A 15,409-nucleotide genomic window follows, 5' to 3' on the forward strand; every position below is an offset into this window, starting at 1 on the left:
TATTACTGCAAAAAGAAAAAGTGAAAAAGAAAGAAAAAATGAAGTGAATTTCTCTCACAAATAAGCGACAATCTGGAAATGTTCTTAGTTGCTTTTGATGGAAAGAGATTTCCATATCAAAGTCTAATATAATCCAAGCCAACCAGGTGATATAGATAATGGTGGTGACCACATTTATTCTGAATACAAACTTAACAACTCTTCATTAAATATATGTACACAAAAGCTGTCCTTTTATTTTTACACAATCTTTGGCTTTGCCTCTCCACAGTCTCTGCGATGATGAAAATTCCACAAAGTATGTTGGATATTCTGGCTTTGCCAACTAACTTCTATGAATGGTTACTCGATTTCCTCACTGAAAACTCCACAAAAACTGATGTGTATTTTTGCACATGGCACCCATATTGAAACCTTCAGTTTGCAAATGTATGTATAACACTGATTGTTGTTTCATAGTGTAGATTCCATTTTTATGCCCTGCTTGGTGAATGGGTCAATCTACTTTCTGTCTATATCACTTCTTTTCATATGTGCTCAGGATAAGTCTTCTGTCCCACTACATTTTTTTAAAAAAGGAAGTCTGAGCGGAAATTCATATTGTTAAAATGCATGTATTTGAACATATTTTCCTCTCAATGTTCTAAAATAAAAAATTCCTTCCAGTAGCACCTTAGAGACCAACTAAGTTTGTTATTGGTATGAGCTTTCATGTGCATGCACACTTCTTCAGATACGCGGAATCAGAAGTCACCAGACCCTTATATATAGTGAGAGGGTGGGGAGGGGTATTACTCAAAAGGGTGGTGGGAATGGGTGATTGGCTGATAGGTGTGGTAAATCTGTTGACGACTGTTAACGACTGCAATTGGAATTACAGGAAAGAGCAAGGGGTAACATTTCTAAAGTTACTTTATTCTTAAATACATTTCAGAATACTTATATCAGTTTATTTTTGAGCTGAAAACAACAATGCAAAGTTAAAGAAGTGTGCAATCAGAAGGATAATTGTCTTATGATTTACACATTAGTCTAGGAGGATTATCCTGAGCTTTTGTTTGTCCTTCTTACCTGTCAGGTATTTAGTTGGGAGCAACCACCTAGAAGCATAAGCCAAAGGGCGAGAAGCAAAAGATAACCTGTCACTCAAGAAATCCAGGTTATCCCTAAATCAGCCTTTAGTCCCAGGATGCTGTTGGACTACAACTCCCATCTTCCCTGAACACAAGTTCTGCTGGCTGGGGATGACTGGAGTTGTAGTCCAACATTTGGGGACCAAAGGTTGAAAAAGGCTGTCCTAAGCTGTGAAGAGCATATTCTTCCTCTACAACATAGGAGCCAACTCCTAGGGACTAAGGTCCTGCCGCCGCCGCCTTCCCCCCAATACAATATTTGAGAGGGAAGCAGGAAATAGTCAGAACATCTGCAGTCTGCTTTGGGGCTGGTTCATGGATGTGAGGAGTCAGATAGTATTCCCTGGTCTTCTGAATAACATAGGGCTGCCATACGTCCAGATTTTCCCGGATATTACTGGGATTTTGAAGGGGGAATTGATATCTGGGGGTGGGGGAGGGGAATTGATCCTGGATCAATCAAAGAAAAGCTTTGGGGTGTCCTGGTTTTTACTTTTTGAAAAAATGGCAACCCTAGAATAACATGGAACTTCACATCCACAAATTCAGGCTGTCTCTGTAGTGAGAGGCCAGGAAAATTGCATCTCGGCATTATGTATCCACCTGTGCTGTGACAAAGGAATAAGTCTGTCTAAAAGTCCTTGGTCTCAAGCCAGGAGAATGAGAGGTCAAACCTGCATTTTGAATTGAGTCCAAAAGAAGACATGACGCCAGAGCAGTTAGCAAAATGCTGGGATAACAGGGCATCAATGCCAAGTCCTGGTTAACAACCTTACAGCTGTCTTTTGGACTAATTACTGTTTAAACCATCTTATTATTTTAGTACCATATTTATGTTAAAATTCCTGATCTCTGATTGCAGTCATGGGATGGTTGTCTTTCACATGACGGTATTATGTTTTGACTCCACAGAGTGGAAAATGACAAAGACAGGATGTTTGTGTTACTGTGTTCTGTGAAGTGGGACTATTGTCCTTTGTTTTGTTTTGTTTTTTCTCTTTGCTGTCTGATGCTAGAGAGAGAGGGAGCCATGTTGCAGTGCTCCGTATGTGTTTATATGTAAATAAAGTAGATTAGCCAAAATGCTGAGTTGCTGAGGTCTGTCACATGCATGATGCGCAAACTCTGTGGATCCCTAAGTGTGCCGGTGTTGGTTGGCATCGGTCGCTGTGATGTTTGGGCAGAAGAAAGCTTATGAAGCTCCCGAACGATCGACCAGGAGGGAGGGAACATGCCAGTCGGGCCTGTGTCTCTGCCAGGGTCCTACTCGAGTGTAGGCCGAACTCCTGAATTTATGGTCAACCATAAACAGCTGTTTCCTGTGTGGCTTAGGAAGCAAGTAAAATGCAATATTAAAATAACAGAGAGTGCCTGAGGCTGTTCAGAAGAAACTAGGTAACCAGGTAAGAAAATCACTGTTATAGGTTTTGGGTGCCAGAGTTTGTGGCTGCAAGGTACTCCCTAGATTTAGCAAATGTTAGAATTTAACCAATACTTAAGAAAAGGAGCCAGTCATTTAATGTGGCAGTGTAAAAATACAGGCTAAACTTGTTTTCCTGGCCAGGGAATCGCCTGGAGGCAGTAATAACCTATTAAGATTGGCCCTCAGTGAAGCTAAGGCTGTGTCAGATACTGACTGGAAGATAGCCAGTAAGACAAAAGATTAGTAGTTTCTGTTTAGGATTGCAGTTTGCCTGTTGTAAGTGAACAGGGGGACAATGTCCGTTTTGAAAGCTTAGCTGGTTCATATGAAACACAGCCTCTGTAAAGGATCTTAATATATGAGAAAGCGTTCTATCAGGTAACACTTTTATAGTTTAAATTGGGCCCGGAAAACTACTGAGAGCCGGTACCAAATCTTCAAAGGAAGCACTATGAATTGCATTCATCTGTTTCCCAGGCATGAATCACGCAGGCCAAACTAGGATTGCAACTAGTGCACCAGTATAAAATTGTTAAAGGCACAGCAGGTCAAGGAGGCATCCTGGAATAAACAAGGTGAATGTTGTTAACCCAGGCAAATGAGCCATAAACCAAAGGGTGTTCCATACTGATCTGGATTTAACTTCAGGTGCCTTGCATTTCGGCCTTTAAAACCACTCCTCTTACTGCAAAGTTCATTACAGTACTGTCCTTGAATACCCTTAACTGATGTGACACATTGTCAACAATCTGTTGCTGACATTGTCCCTGTCACTTTTTATTTTGGTCTTAGAAGGTTTGCTTAGAGACATTAGACAAGATGAAATAATTCTGGCGGTAAAGATTTTAAAAAAAGAAACTTACAAGTTACATGCCTTTGCTGGTGATTGGATGATAGTTTTGGAAATCCACTACAGAGAGCAGAGACTCTTATGAATAAATTAAATTATTTTTGTACATTAGCCGGTTTTAAGATTAATCACCAGAAAATGATAATGATAATAAAGAATATGACAATGGAAGATCAAAAGCTTTTGAAGGAGAAAATAGGGTTTCAATTTGAGGAAAAAAGTAACACATTTGGGTATTATCATGACAAATGTGAATTGTATGTTGTTTCAAAATAATTATGTTAAGACCTGTCCCATTGATTTTAATGTAATTTAAGCACAACTAACTTTCTCTTGGCTTTAGGGCCCTTAATTGTTTGCATTGTTTATACTACCCCCTCCTTTTAAAAAAATAATATTTTATTAAAGTTTTCTTGGTTTACAAAGGTATGCGCAATGTCTCTTTTTTCAAGTGACATTTTCCATAGATCAGTTTCATTTGTTGAGACATTAGGGTTACATTAGGAAGAAAAAAGGGGAGAAGAGGTGGCCATGGTGAGTGGGGGTGGGGTCGGGAGGCGATATTTCTATTTTGCTTAATGTATGTGTGGGTTTTTTGTGTCAGCGTCATTTGTGCAGATTCTCTTTGCTATTCGCTTGTGTTCCTTTGGTGGTGAGAAAAATTGTGGTTGGCCTAGGGTGTGGTTGCTTGTTTGTGATTGGCTGTGTTGAACTTTGTTTTCGTGTGTGAGTGGGGTGTGTGTGTGTTTTTGAATCAGGTTAGCCATATTGATTCATATGCTGTTGGTGGATTCTTGTCGTTGTCTTGTTGGGCTGTGTATGTGATGAAGGGGAGCCATACCGGGGTGAAGCTATCGTCTTCTATTTGTCCCCGTGTCAGTTTCAGTTTATTGGTTAAATTTTCTAGTAGGGCTGTTTCTCATACTATTTGGTACCATTGGTCCATGCTTACTCTTCACAGGTCTCTCCAGTGTCTGGCTATGATGTTTCTGGTTGCTGAGAGTAGGTGGGTTATGAGTTCTTGGGAGTATATTTGTTTGAGGATTTGTAGGAAGTTGGGGCCAAACTTCATGTTAGTTAGTACTGCTAATAGGTATTTCCACTCTAAGCAATCAAAAGCTTTGAGGATGTCTAGGGACATAATTGTCAATGGGAGTTTGGTTGCCTTGCTGTGTTCAATCAGGTTCAGTAGTTTCCTGATGGGGTCTGTTATATTGCGACCAGGGACAAAGCCAGTCTGGTCTGGGGCTATTAACTTGTGTAGGAAAATTTTTAGGCGGATTGTTTATACTTCTAGGATGTAAGAGTACAAATATATTGCCACAATAAATGCTGAGCCTTATAATTACTATCATTTAATTTGTTCTAACAGTTAACCTCCCATCCTTTATTCTTCACTTTCAACTGAGCCAAAAGTTATACAACCATAATAATATCAAAGCAATTATAAGAAAATATAGGTTAACTATCGCTGGCTGAAAAACACAATCCCAAGCCTGAAACTTGAGGCAGATGACTTGGAGAGGGCTCACAGAGCCCTAAAACCTATGCCAAAACCCAGCGCCCCCCCAAGAGACATCACTGTATGCTTCACACGCTACAAAAAGAAGGAAGAGATATGGCACCACCTCAGAAACTCAAGCAACCTTCGACATGGAGAAACCCCCATTCTGGCCCTACAGGACCTATCTCAGGATACCCTAAACCGGAGGAAAAGCCTGCGCCCATTCACCCAGCGTCTCCAACAAGCAGGGATCAAATACCGATGGGGCTTCCCCTTCCGCCTCATTGTAACAACCCATACAATACAACACATGGCTACCAACATACCTGAGGCCCTGCAACTACTAAAGAACCTTGAACTCGACCTCCCACCGGAATGGCAACCGACAAACCCACCAAGTGACAGCCCCAACCACGAGGAAACAACAGCAAACAACTGGATGACGGTACAGAAGAAAAAGATACAACAGAAGCGGCACAACAACGCAAACCAATACAGGCAAGCATCATGCTCAGAACCGTCCCGCCGGCCATACGACACAAGAAACCAGACCAAGATTAACCAAACCAATTCATCGCAGATGGACAACCCTACAACAACAACAACCCCAGCTGAATGAAGCAACCAGGGAAAAACCACAAACTGAAGGACTGGTGATTTCCCCCCTCCCCCTCTCCCCCCCCAAAAACATAGATTTAGTTAACACCATCAACATCCCCCCCCCAGCCCCGCACCCCCACAGAAATCCCCACCCCAACACCAGTCCAGACGACCTCAACCACATTCCCCATCACCCACACCTTCAACATCCTCATACTCCATACTAAGGAAAAACAACTCCAACCTTAATAACACAACCCACAATCAGGCTAAAATCTGATACCCAACCAGCACTATGGTGGCACCAGAGCATACCAGCACCCACATCCCCACCCCAACACACCAACAATGTTGCTCATAACATTGGCAACATTGCTTACGAACCTTATACCTGACAGCGACGTTACAAAGTCACTTCACACTGTCTCGCTGATCACCCCCTATCGCAGACAACAGGGGGGATGGCCTGTCCTTGAACATGGCCTTCCACACCAGCTGAGACCTAGGACCAACCAGCTAAATGCCAGATGGCCCAAAATACCCCAAACAAACACCTATATGACTACATATAGGAAACTCCCTACAACTTACCCCCTACTCTTTAACCCAAATCTCACTCTAATCCCACTAGCCCCCCACCCACCACACCCTAGGTCAGCGCAACCCCACTGGTTCTTTAAACAACACAAAGAGAGAGACACAAGACAACCCGAACGGGTTGGCAGGGAATCGCCCCACATAATAGAGAAGCAAGATGGCTAACCTAAAAGCAATCACATTAAATGTGAGGGGGCTGGGAAACCCCATCAAAAGAAAACGCATCACCTCATACATAAACACCATGAAACCACACATCACCTTCCTACAAGAAATACACAACCCACCCAAAGGCAGCAAACTCCTGAGCGACGCCGGCTTCAGTCAACAGTGGGTCGCACAAGGCTCAGGGAAAGCTCGTGGTGTAGCCATAATACTCAGTAGAGACCTGAACTTCACTGCCACAACAGTCCTCAAGGACAAAAAAGGCAGATTCATTTTCGCTAAAGGGACAGTAGATGGCAAAATCAAACTGACAATCGGCTCCATATATGCCCCAAACACGAAACAATTAGAATTCTTCCAGAAGACACTAAACAAATTCCTCTCCTTCTCTGAAGGGGAAGCAATCCTAGGAGGGGACCTCAATCTAAATATGAAAGGTTTATCCCTGAAAGATATCCACCCCACAACCCCATGGGCAACCTTCCTCCGAAGGAAACCCCCAACAACTAGGAACTCTTACAAGTTACTAAAAATGCTAAAAAACAGGGGTCTCTACAACATTTGGGGTGAGCAAACCTGGGAGACATCAGCCATACATTCCAATCGGGATGCCATGATACAGTGTCCAGACTGGACAGCATTCTGCTCACACAGGGTCTGATCCCCTCAGTAGAATCAACAAACATAGGTAACATTAAAATCACAGATCGCGCCCCAGTAGAAGTCATCGTTAAAATAGGAGAAGGAACACAAACCACCCCATCATGGTCCTTCAGTCCCATCCTAACTACAAACAAACGAGAGAGAGTCTCACAAAAACCCTCCAAAACTACTTCAAGGAAAATGATGTAAACAATATAACAACCCCCCTCCTATGGGACGCAATGAAAGCGGTCACCAGAGGAGCTTGCATAAAAGAGAAAACATTCCTTAAAAAACAAACCTCCTCAAAAATTAGCAAAATAGAACAAGACATCACAGCCCTCTCATCACGCTACAAACAAACAGGATCTAAAAAACTCCTCAAACTTATAGAACAAAAAAGGAGAGAACTAGACTCCCTAGAAATTAACAAAACAATGATCAACATTCTATACTCTAAACAACGTTTCTACGAATATGGAGGGAAAAACTCCAGATTACTAGCAAATAGATGTAGGAAAAAAGCACTCAAAACAAGAATACACTGCATCACCAAAAAAGACGGCAACATAACATTCTCCCCCGAAGAAATAACCTCAGAATTTGCAGAATTCTACTCCAACCTATACACCTCCCATAACCCACCAGAGAAGGAAATCAGAACATTTCTAGCAGGACTGACCATGCCTACCCTAACTGGATGAGGAACAGGAATTCATGGACAGCCCTATCACCCCAGAGGAAATAGATGCGGTCCTCAAAAACCTGAAACCACACAAAGCCCCAGGCCCAGATGGCTTCACAGCAGAATTCTATAGGAAATTCAAAGAACCCTTGATGCCCTACATGACCCGCCTATTCAACAACATCATAAAAGGGGGCCCCATCCCCAAAACCTGGACCCACTCCAAAATAGTCTCCATCCCAAAACCACTAAAAGATAGCCTTAAAGTAGAATCATACCGTCCAATCTCATTAATAAACCAAGACTACAAGATATTCACATCAATCTTGGCCAACCGCCTAAAAATCTTCCTACACAAGTTAATAGCCCCAGACCAGACTGGCTTTGTCCCTGGCATAACAGACCCCATCAGGAAACTACTGAACCTGATCGAACACAGCAAGGCAACCAAACTCCCATTGACAATTATGTCCCTAGACATCCTCAAAGCCTTTGATTGCTTGGAGTGGAAATACATATTAGCAGTACTAACTAACATGAAATTTGGCCCCAACTTCCTACAAATCCTGATCCAAAACACCCACCCACCTCACTCACACACGAAAACAAAGATCACCACAGCCAATCACAAGCAAACAATCACACCCTAGGCCAACCCCAACCTCTCTCACCACCAAAGGAACACAAGTGAACAACACAAGCAACGCTGACACCCAACTCTACATACATTAAACATAATAGAAACATTGCCACCCGACCCCACCCCCATCCATCTTCCCTCTCTCCACCCCCCTTCTTTTTTCTTTCTTTTTTCTTCTCCCCCTAATGCCTCAACAAATGAAACAGATTTGTAAAAATGTTACATGGAAGAAGAAGAAAAAATACGAGGCACTACACTTCTGTAAAACAAGAAAATCCTTAATTAAAAAATATTTTTAAAAAAGAAAAAAAAGTAAGACAAAAGGCTTCTGGTAGTTTTTAGGACGGCAGTTTGCCTGATATGTGAGGGAGGAAAATCTTGGGTAGTCAGCAAGCTATAGAGGGGGGCCAGAGTGATGTTTTGGAGTGTTTTGGATCAGGTTGGATCAGGTTAGCCATATTGATTTGTATGCTGTTGGTGGATTATTGTCATTGTCCTGTTGGGTTGTGTATGTGATAAAGGGGAGCCATACCGGGGTGAAGGCGTCTTCTTCTGTTTGTCCCCGTGTCAGTTTCAGTTTATTAGTTAATTTTTCTAGTAGGGCTGTTTCCCATACTATTTGGTACCATTGGTCCATGCTTACTCCTGACAGGTCTCTCCAGTGTCTGGTTATGGTGTTTCTGGCTGCTGAGAGCAGGTGGGTTATGAGTTCTTTGTGGTGTAAATGGGCATTGTTGTCTTGGAAGATGTTTAGTAGGGCCAATTCTGGGGTGATGTCTATTACTTGCTTAGTTATTTTACATATTTCTTGTATGGCTGTTGTCCAGAATAGTTGAATTTTGGGACACTCCCACCACATGTGGAGGTACGTGCCTGTGGAGGTGCACCCTCTCCAGCATTTTGGTGAGGTTCCTGGGTGTATTAGCGCTAGTTTCCTTGGTGTTAGGTACCACCTGTAGGTGAGTTTCAGTGTGAGTTCTTTTCTTTTCGTTGATATGGATTTAAAGGGGGGTTTAGACCACATTCTGGTCCATTGAGTGGGGTTAATTTCATAGCCTACATCATTCTCCCATTGTTTTTTGATTGCGTCTAGGGGATTTGCGGGGTTTTGGAGTAGTATTTTGTATATTGCGGATACCGTCCCTTTACCGTTTCCCTTTGTTGTTAGGAGGAGGTTTTCGAAGGTTGTCAGGGGCCTAGTTGCTGCTGATTTTACTGTTGGGTTGTTTAAGAGGGCATGTAGTTGGTGTTGTGTTAACCAGGTCATTTGGGTGTCTTCTAGTTTGTCTTGTATTTCTTGTGTTGACAAGGGTTTGTTGTTTTTATAAAAGTCTATTAGGTGATATAAGCCTTTGGTTCGCCAGGTTTTTATCTGGAGGTTTTGTGCTGCATGGTGGAATAATGGGTGGTACGCCAGGGGGATAAGTGGGGATGGGGTTGGGGATAGTTTGCCTATTTGTGTTTTCCATGCTTTGAGCATGGTCTGTGTGTACCTGTTAAGTGTTGTGGGAATTTTCTTTAGTTTGTTTGGGAGGAGTGGGTATGTTGTGGTGCAGGTGTTTTCAATTGTGTCCCTCTCTAGGTGTACCCATTGTTTTGTCTCATCTTCTAGTATATATGGATTATATGGCGTATTTGGTTGGCATTGTAATATGCTTCTATGTTGGGGATTCCCCATCCTCCTTCTGAGGTGGGGAGGTGCAGGTATTTGGGGCTTATTCTTGGTTTTTTATGTGAGAAGATGAAAGAGTGTAGTTTTCTCTGCCAACTGCGAAGTTGGGTTGAGGGGATCCAGGTTGGGAGGGTTTGGAATAGGTAGGTTAGTTTTGGGAGTGTGATCATTTTGATCATGGCTATTTTGTCTGAGAGAGTGAAATTCATGTTATTCCATCTCTTTAGGTCTTTGTTAATTTGTCGCCACAGGGGCTTGTAGTTGTGGAGGTACAATTTATTGAGGTTTCTGGTTATTTGTACCCCTAGGTATCTGAACTTGGTGTGGCAAAGTTTTATTTTGGTGACCTTCGTGAGTTCTTTTTGGGTGTGAGGAGGGGTGTTGAAGCACATAGCTTCTGACTTTGTAAAATTTACCTGTAGGCCCGACACCATTGCAAATGTGTTGAGTTCTCTGATTAGGGAGGTTGCTGTACTTATGGGGTCTGGTGTTGTGACCATTAGGTCATCTGCAAAGAGCCCTAATTTATAGGTTCTGCCTTTTATTTCCACTCCCTTGATGTCTGTGGCTGCTCGGATGCGGATTGCTAGGGGTTCCAGAGCCAGGATAAATAAGAAGGGAGACAGTGGGCATCCTTGTTTCATGCCTCTTTGGATAGCTATAGTATTAGAATACATATTGTTAGTTCTGCATTTTGCTGAGGCTTGGGAGTATATTTGTTTGAGGATTTGTAGGAAGTTGGGGCCAAATTTCATGTTAGTTAGTACTGCTAATATGTATTTCCACTCCAAGCAATCAAAGGCTTTGAGGATGTCTAGGGACATAATTGTCAATGGGAGTTTGGTTGCCTTGCTGTGTTCGATCAGGTTCAGTAGTTTCCTGATGGGGTCTGTTATCATTTAAATGTATCTACCATCACAGCAATGTTGGACCCTGTGTAGAATGGAAGCAGAGGTAAAGGTAAAGGACCCCTGACAGTCAAGTCCAGTCGCAGATGACTCTGGGGTTGCAGCGCTCATCTTGCTTTACAGGCCAAGGGAGCTGGCATTTGTCCGCAGTTTTTCCGGGTCATGTGGCCAGCATGACTAAGCCGTTTCTGGCACAACAGAACACCGAAACCAGAGCAGCACACGGAAACGCCGTTTACCTTCCCGCCAGAGCAGTACCTATTTATCTACTTGCACTTTTTGGCATGCTTTTGAACTGCTAGGTTGGCAGGAGCTGGGATAGAGCAACGGGAGCTCACCCCGTCGCAGGGATTCGAACCACTGACCTTCTGATTGACAAGCCCAAGGCTCAGTGGTTTAGACCATAGTGCCACCTGCAACCCTGGAAGCAGAGGAGGGAGACTCAAATGAAGCGGGTGGGCAGGCAGGCTGCCCAAATGAGCCATGGAGAAACTGGCAGGGCAGGGCAGCTCCCTAGAAACTGTCCTGCTCTGCTGTGCAAACCCTCTCCTGATTCATGAAGGGTTTTGCATTGCAAATGCTAAAACCGAGTCTGCTCCCTGCATTGCAAGATGATCCTCAAGATCCCTTCCAACTCTACAACTCTATGATTCTGTGATGTCCATGAACAAGTGAAGGCAGTGGCCCAAGCAAACTGGAGTTAGTAGGCCCAGGGTCTTGGATGGCAGGCCAAGAGAACCAAGGTGCAGATGCAGGGCCACATTAACAACAACAACAACAACAACAACAACAACAACAACAACAACAACAACAACAACAACATTTCTACCCCGGCCATCTGGCTGGGTTTCCCCAGCCACTCTGGGTGGTTTCCAGCAAAAGATTAAAAATACATTAAAACAAAAAATACATGTAGACTATACAAATTGCTTCAGAGAAGCCTTTGAGCAACTGGTAGAGCTTTCTTGTCAAGATGGGTGCCCAACCCACTGAGTGCTGCATCTGAGCAGCTGTAAGGCTGCACCTCAGCATTAATAATAATAATAATAATAATAATAATAATAATAATAATAATGAATTTATTATTGATACTCCGGCCATCTTGTTGCAGTACCAAGTGGAACTCCCAGCCCACACATAGCATGTTTAGTTGCTGGCCTCACCTTAGTGTTGCTGGACCTGTCCCCAATGAGAATACATCAGGGGTAGGTCAGATGTCAATGACATATGTAGCAGTACTTGTCAGTACAAACAGGAGGCCCAGAGTTCTGCTCAGCCCTGTCAGTGAGCAGCCCTCCAGTTCCTGGAGGTTAGGGGGACATCAGAGGGCAATGCCAGACAAAACACTTCTTTGTAACACTGTAAGTAATATTTTCTCATTGATTCTTGATTGTCTTAGGCATGGTATTTTCAAACGGTCGTATCTGGAAGCAGCACAGACGTTTCGGCGTGATTACTATGCGGAAGCTGGGGCTGGGGAAGAAAGGTATGGAGCACCAAATAGAAGAGGAGGCCATTGAGCTTGTGAAGATCTTTGCGCAGGCAAAGGGTATGTGATACTGGATAATGACACTGGATAATGGTGATGGATTTTGTAAGAATCAAGCTTGATACCAAGCTCTGCATGTTTATGAATGTTTGTAAGGTGATCAGCAATATTTAGCAGTACAGCAGACAAAAAATAGCAAACCAAATGACAAATTTTCAAACATCCATTAATTCTACAACTCCGCTCCTTGTCAGCTCTGAATTGTTTTATTGAGGTGCTAATGGTGGCCATTAAAATTCAGTGGAATTATTGAGGGGTTGGCAGCTTCCCTTTTTCTTTCAGTAGCTGCTATCAGCTGGAAGGGAGAGAACAACAGATGGGAAGTTGAGGTGATGTTTGTAGGGGGAAAACTAAGTCTAAGCAGAACTGGTGTGTGCTATCACTAGTGGAGAGGGGAACAAGATGTGGGAGAATCAGCTGAGGAAGGTTAAAGGGAAGGAGGAAACTGAGCAACTACTATTAAGCTCCAGGTATGGTGGTGAGAAAGGGCTTTCAAAGACTCAGCAACAACCACCTCCAAGTCTTGCCAGCAGAGTCCCATGCACATTTACTCAAAAGTAAGTTCAATTAGCCTTATTTCCAGATAAATTTGCACAGTATTGCACCCCAAGCACATTTTGGATAAGAGGCTAGCTGTTTCTTTGCAAAAATAATTTTTTTTCAAAATGCAAGAGCAAGCTGAGTTAATTAGCATTTTACAAGCTTCGTACAAGATGAGTTCATGCAAGGGCATTTCAAGAAAATGAAAACGTGTGAATTAATGCAAGCCTCATCAATATCTGTAAATAACTTCATTTTCAGGACAGCCACTTGATCCATCACTGCCCATCACAAATGCAGTTTCCAATTTAATATGTGTTTTGGCTTTTGGGTACCGATTTTCCCTTGAAGACGAAAAGTTCCAAAAAATGATGGAAGATGTTGATTTTTGCTTAAAACATGGAGGTTCCATAATTCATTGTGTGAGTAATTTTTTTTTCTGATGGGTGTCAGAGAAGCCTTCACCACCATAAGTATTCACAGAACTATTCTGGTACTACTCTTAGAGTAGTATGTCATAAAGGGATTCAAAGCAGACTTGCTAAGCACTGGACTAATAACCTCAACTCACACACTAGAAAAAACATGCCTAAATAAGGATAGTAGTGAGTATTAAGGGAGGTAGAAGTTAGCAAGTGCAGAAGCCTACTAAATAAGATTAACCTATTAATATGTTTGCCTTGGGCTTCATCAGATTTTGGAACGTGGAATGTGGAAAAATTTTCCCAGCCCATTTTAGAGAGTTTGGCTTAGGACAATGGGGTGTTTTAATCTGTGCTCACTATCACACAAGTGTACCTACTTCTCAGGGTTGTTTTGAAAATAAAGTGGGCGAGGGAGATATATCACACTGAACCGCTTGGAGAAAATGTGAGATTAAAATGTATTGCTAGACCAAATCATGAGAGTGACAGGTTTTGTTTTCTTCTTCCCTGCAGCTGTATGAACTCTTCCCATGGTTGATGAAACATCTCCCAGGACCTCACAATAAGGCATTTTCTTCCATAGAGCTAGTACATTCATTTGCAAAGGAAGAGGTGGAAAGGCATAGAAAGCAGCAAAAGGATGAGCCTCAGGATTTCATTGATTTCTATCTACTTCAAATTGAGAAAGTAAGTATCCAATAATAGCTCAAGACACTTTAGTGCATGAAACGAAGCAAACTTGGTTGGATTTAGCAGAAGTCCAACACCTGGAACCATCTTGCTGTACCATTTAGACACACATTCCTGGTCTCATCTATGAATTATGAAGGCAGAATCAGAATTCAAAATGACCTTAACAGATTGAAAAACTGGGCCCAAATTAACAAAATGAATTTTAATAGGGACAAATGTAAGCTGTGTGCTATGTGATCATGATTATGAAGCCCAGCTCCCATACTTCTGAGGATGAGTGGCTATTCCACACGATTCTGTCCTACAACGATGGAAAAAGATCTGTTACATGCCACCACAATCTCCACAGCATGGGTGTTTTGGATCCCCCTAATGCCTCAACAAATGAAACGGATTTGTAAAAATGTTACATGGAAGAAGAAGAAAAAATACGAGGCACTACACTTCTGTAAAACAAGAAAATCCTTAATAAAAAATATTTTTTTAAAAAATTAAACACATGGCTATATGATCAATCATCCTTGTGCTACCATTTTCTGTGGGAAAACAACATTCCCTGTGTGGGAAGATCCCCTCCCAAAAGATGAGATATTCATATTCTAATCAAGTAGAGTATATATAAATGTTAATCAGAGTAAAAAAGCAAACCTGTTCTCAGAAGTGTCAACTAAAGACATGTCACATTTCAAGAAAGTTCCTTCATTAGGAGCAACTGTAGACTTTCACAGTCATGGTGCCAAGCAGACACCTGATAGTTGTGCAAGCTGCTTTGGCTGCTCTGTAGAAGGAGCAACCCGAGACATTTCAACCTGGGATAAATGCATTCTATGTGGGGCTTCACTTGTGCATCACCTGAAAGCTGCAGTTAGTGCAGAATGCTGCAGCACGATTGCTGACAGGAGTGAGGCCTTGTCAGCATGTAACACCTATGCTCAGAGCTCTGCACCGGTTGCCAATCTGCTGCCAGGCCAGGTTCAAGGTGTTACTATTGGCATATAAAACTCTTAAGAATTTGGGACCAGCTTACCTGCAAGATCCCCTTCTCCATATGTGTCCAAACATGCAGGCTGGCACTGGTACAGATCACACATAATACCCGCTCCGCATTTCTAAGAACTCGATCATTTAGTGTGGCACTTTGGAACTCCCTATTGAAATCAAACAGGCGCCTTCATTGTACACTTTTCGGCGCCTGCTAAAAACATTCCTGTTTAGACAAGCCTACTCAGATTCTTAGAAAGTTGAGGCAGTCTTAATCTGTTTTAGTATTTTAGCTTTTGTATGTTTTAAAGTGTGGTCATAACCTTTTCCTTAATATTTCTGTTTTATCTTTGGTAAACCGCTTTGAGATTTTTGGACAACCTAGAGGTGTATACATTTTAT

General features: G+C 42.4%; 1 long non-coding RNA gene across 1 annotated transcript; it reads left to right on the plus strand.

Moving 5' to 3' along the window:
- The first annotated feature begins 12,229 nt into the window (after positions 1–12,229).
- LOC128414873 (uncharacterized) lies at positions 12,230–14,059 on the plus strand. Its single transcript, XR_008330750.1, has 3 exons — positions 12,230–12,368; positions 13,170–13,330; positions 13,847–14,059. It is a non-coding gene; the product is annotated as an uncharacterized LOC128414873 (long non-coding RNA).
- Positions 14,060–15,409: the final 1,350 nt, after the last annotated feature.

This window comes from Podarcis raffonei, chromosome 5 (genome assembly GCF_027172205.1).
Source record: "Podarcis raffonei isolate rPodRaf1 chromosome 5, rPodRaf1.pri, whole genome shotgun sequence".
Taxonomy (NCBI): Eukaryota; Metazoa; Chordata; class Lepidosauria; order Squamata; family Lacertidae; genus Podarcis; species Podarcis raffonei.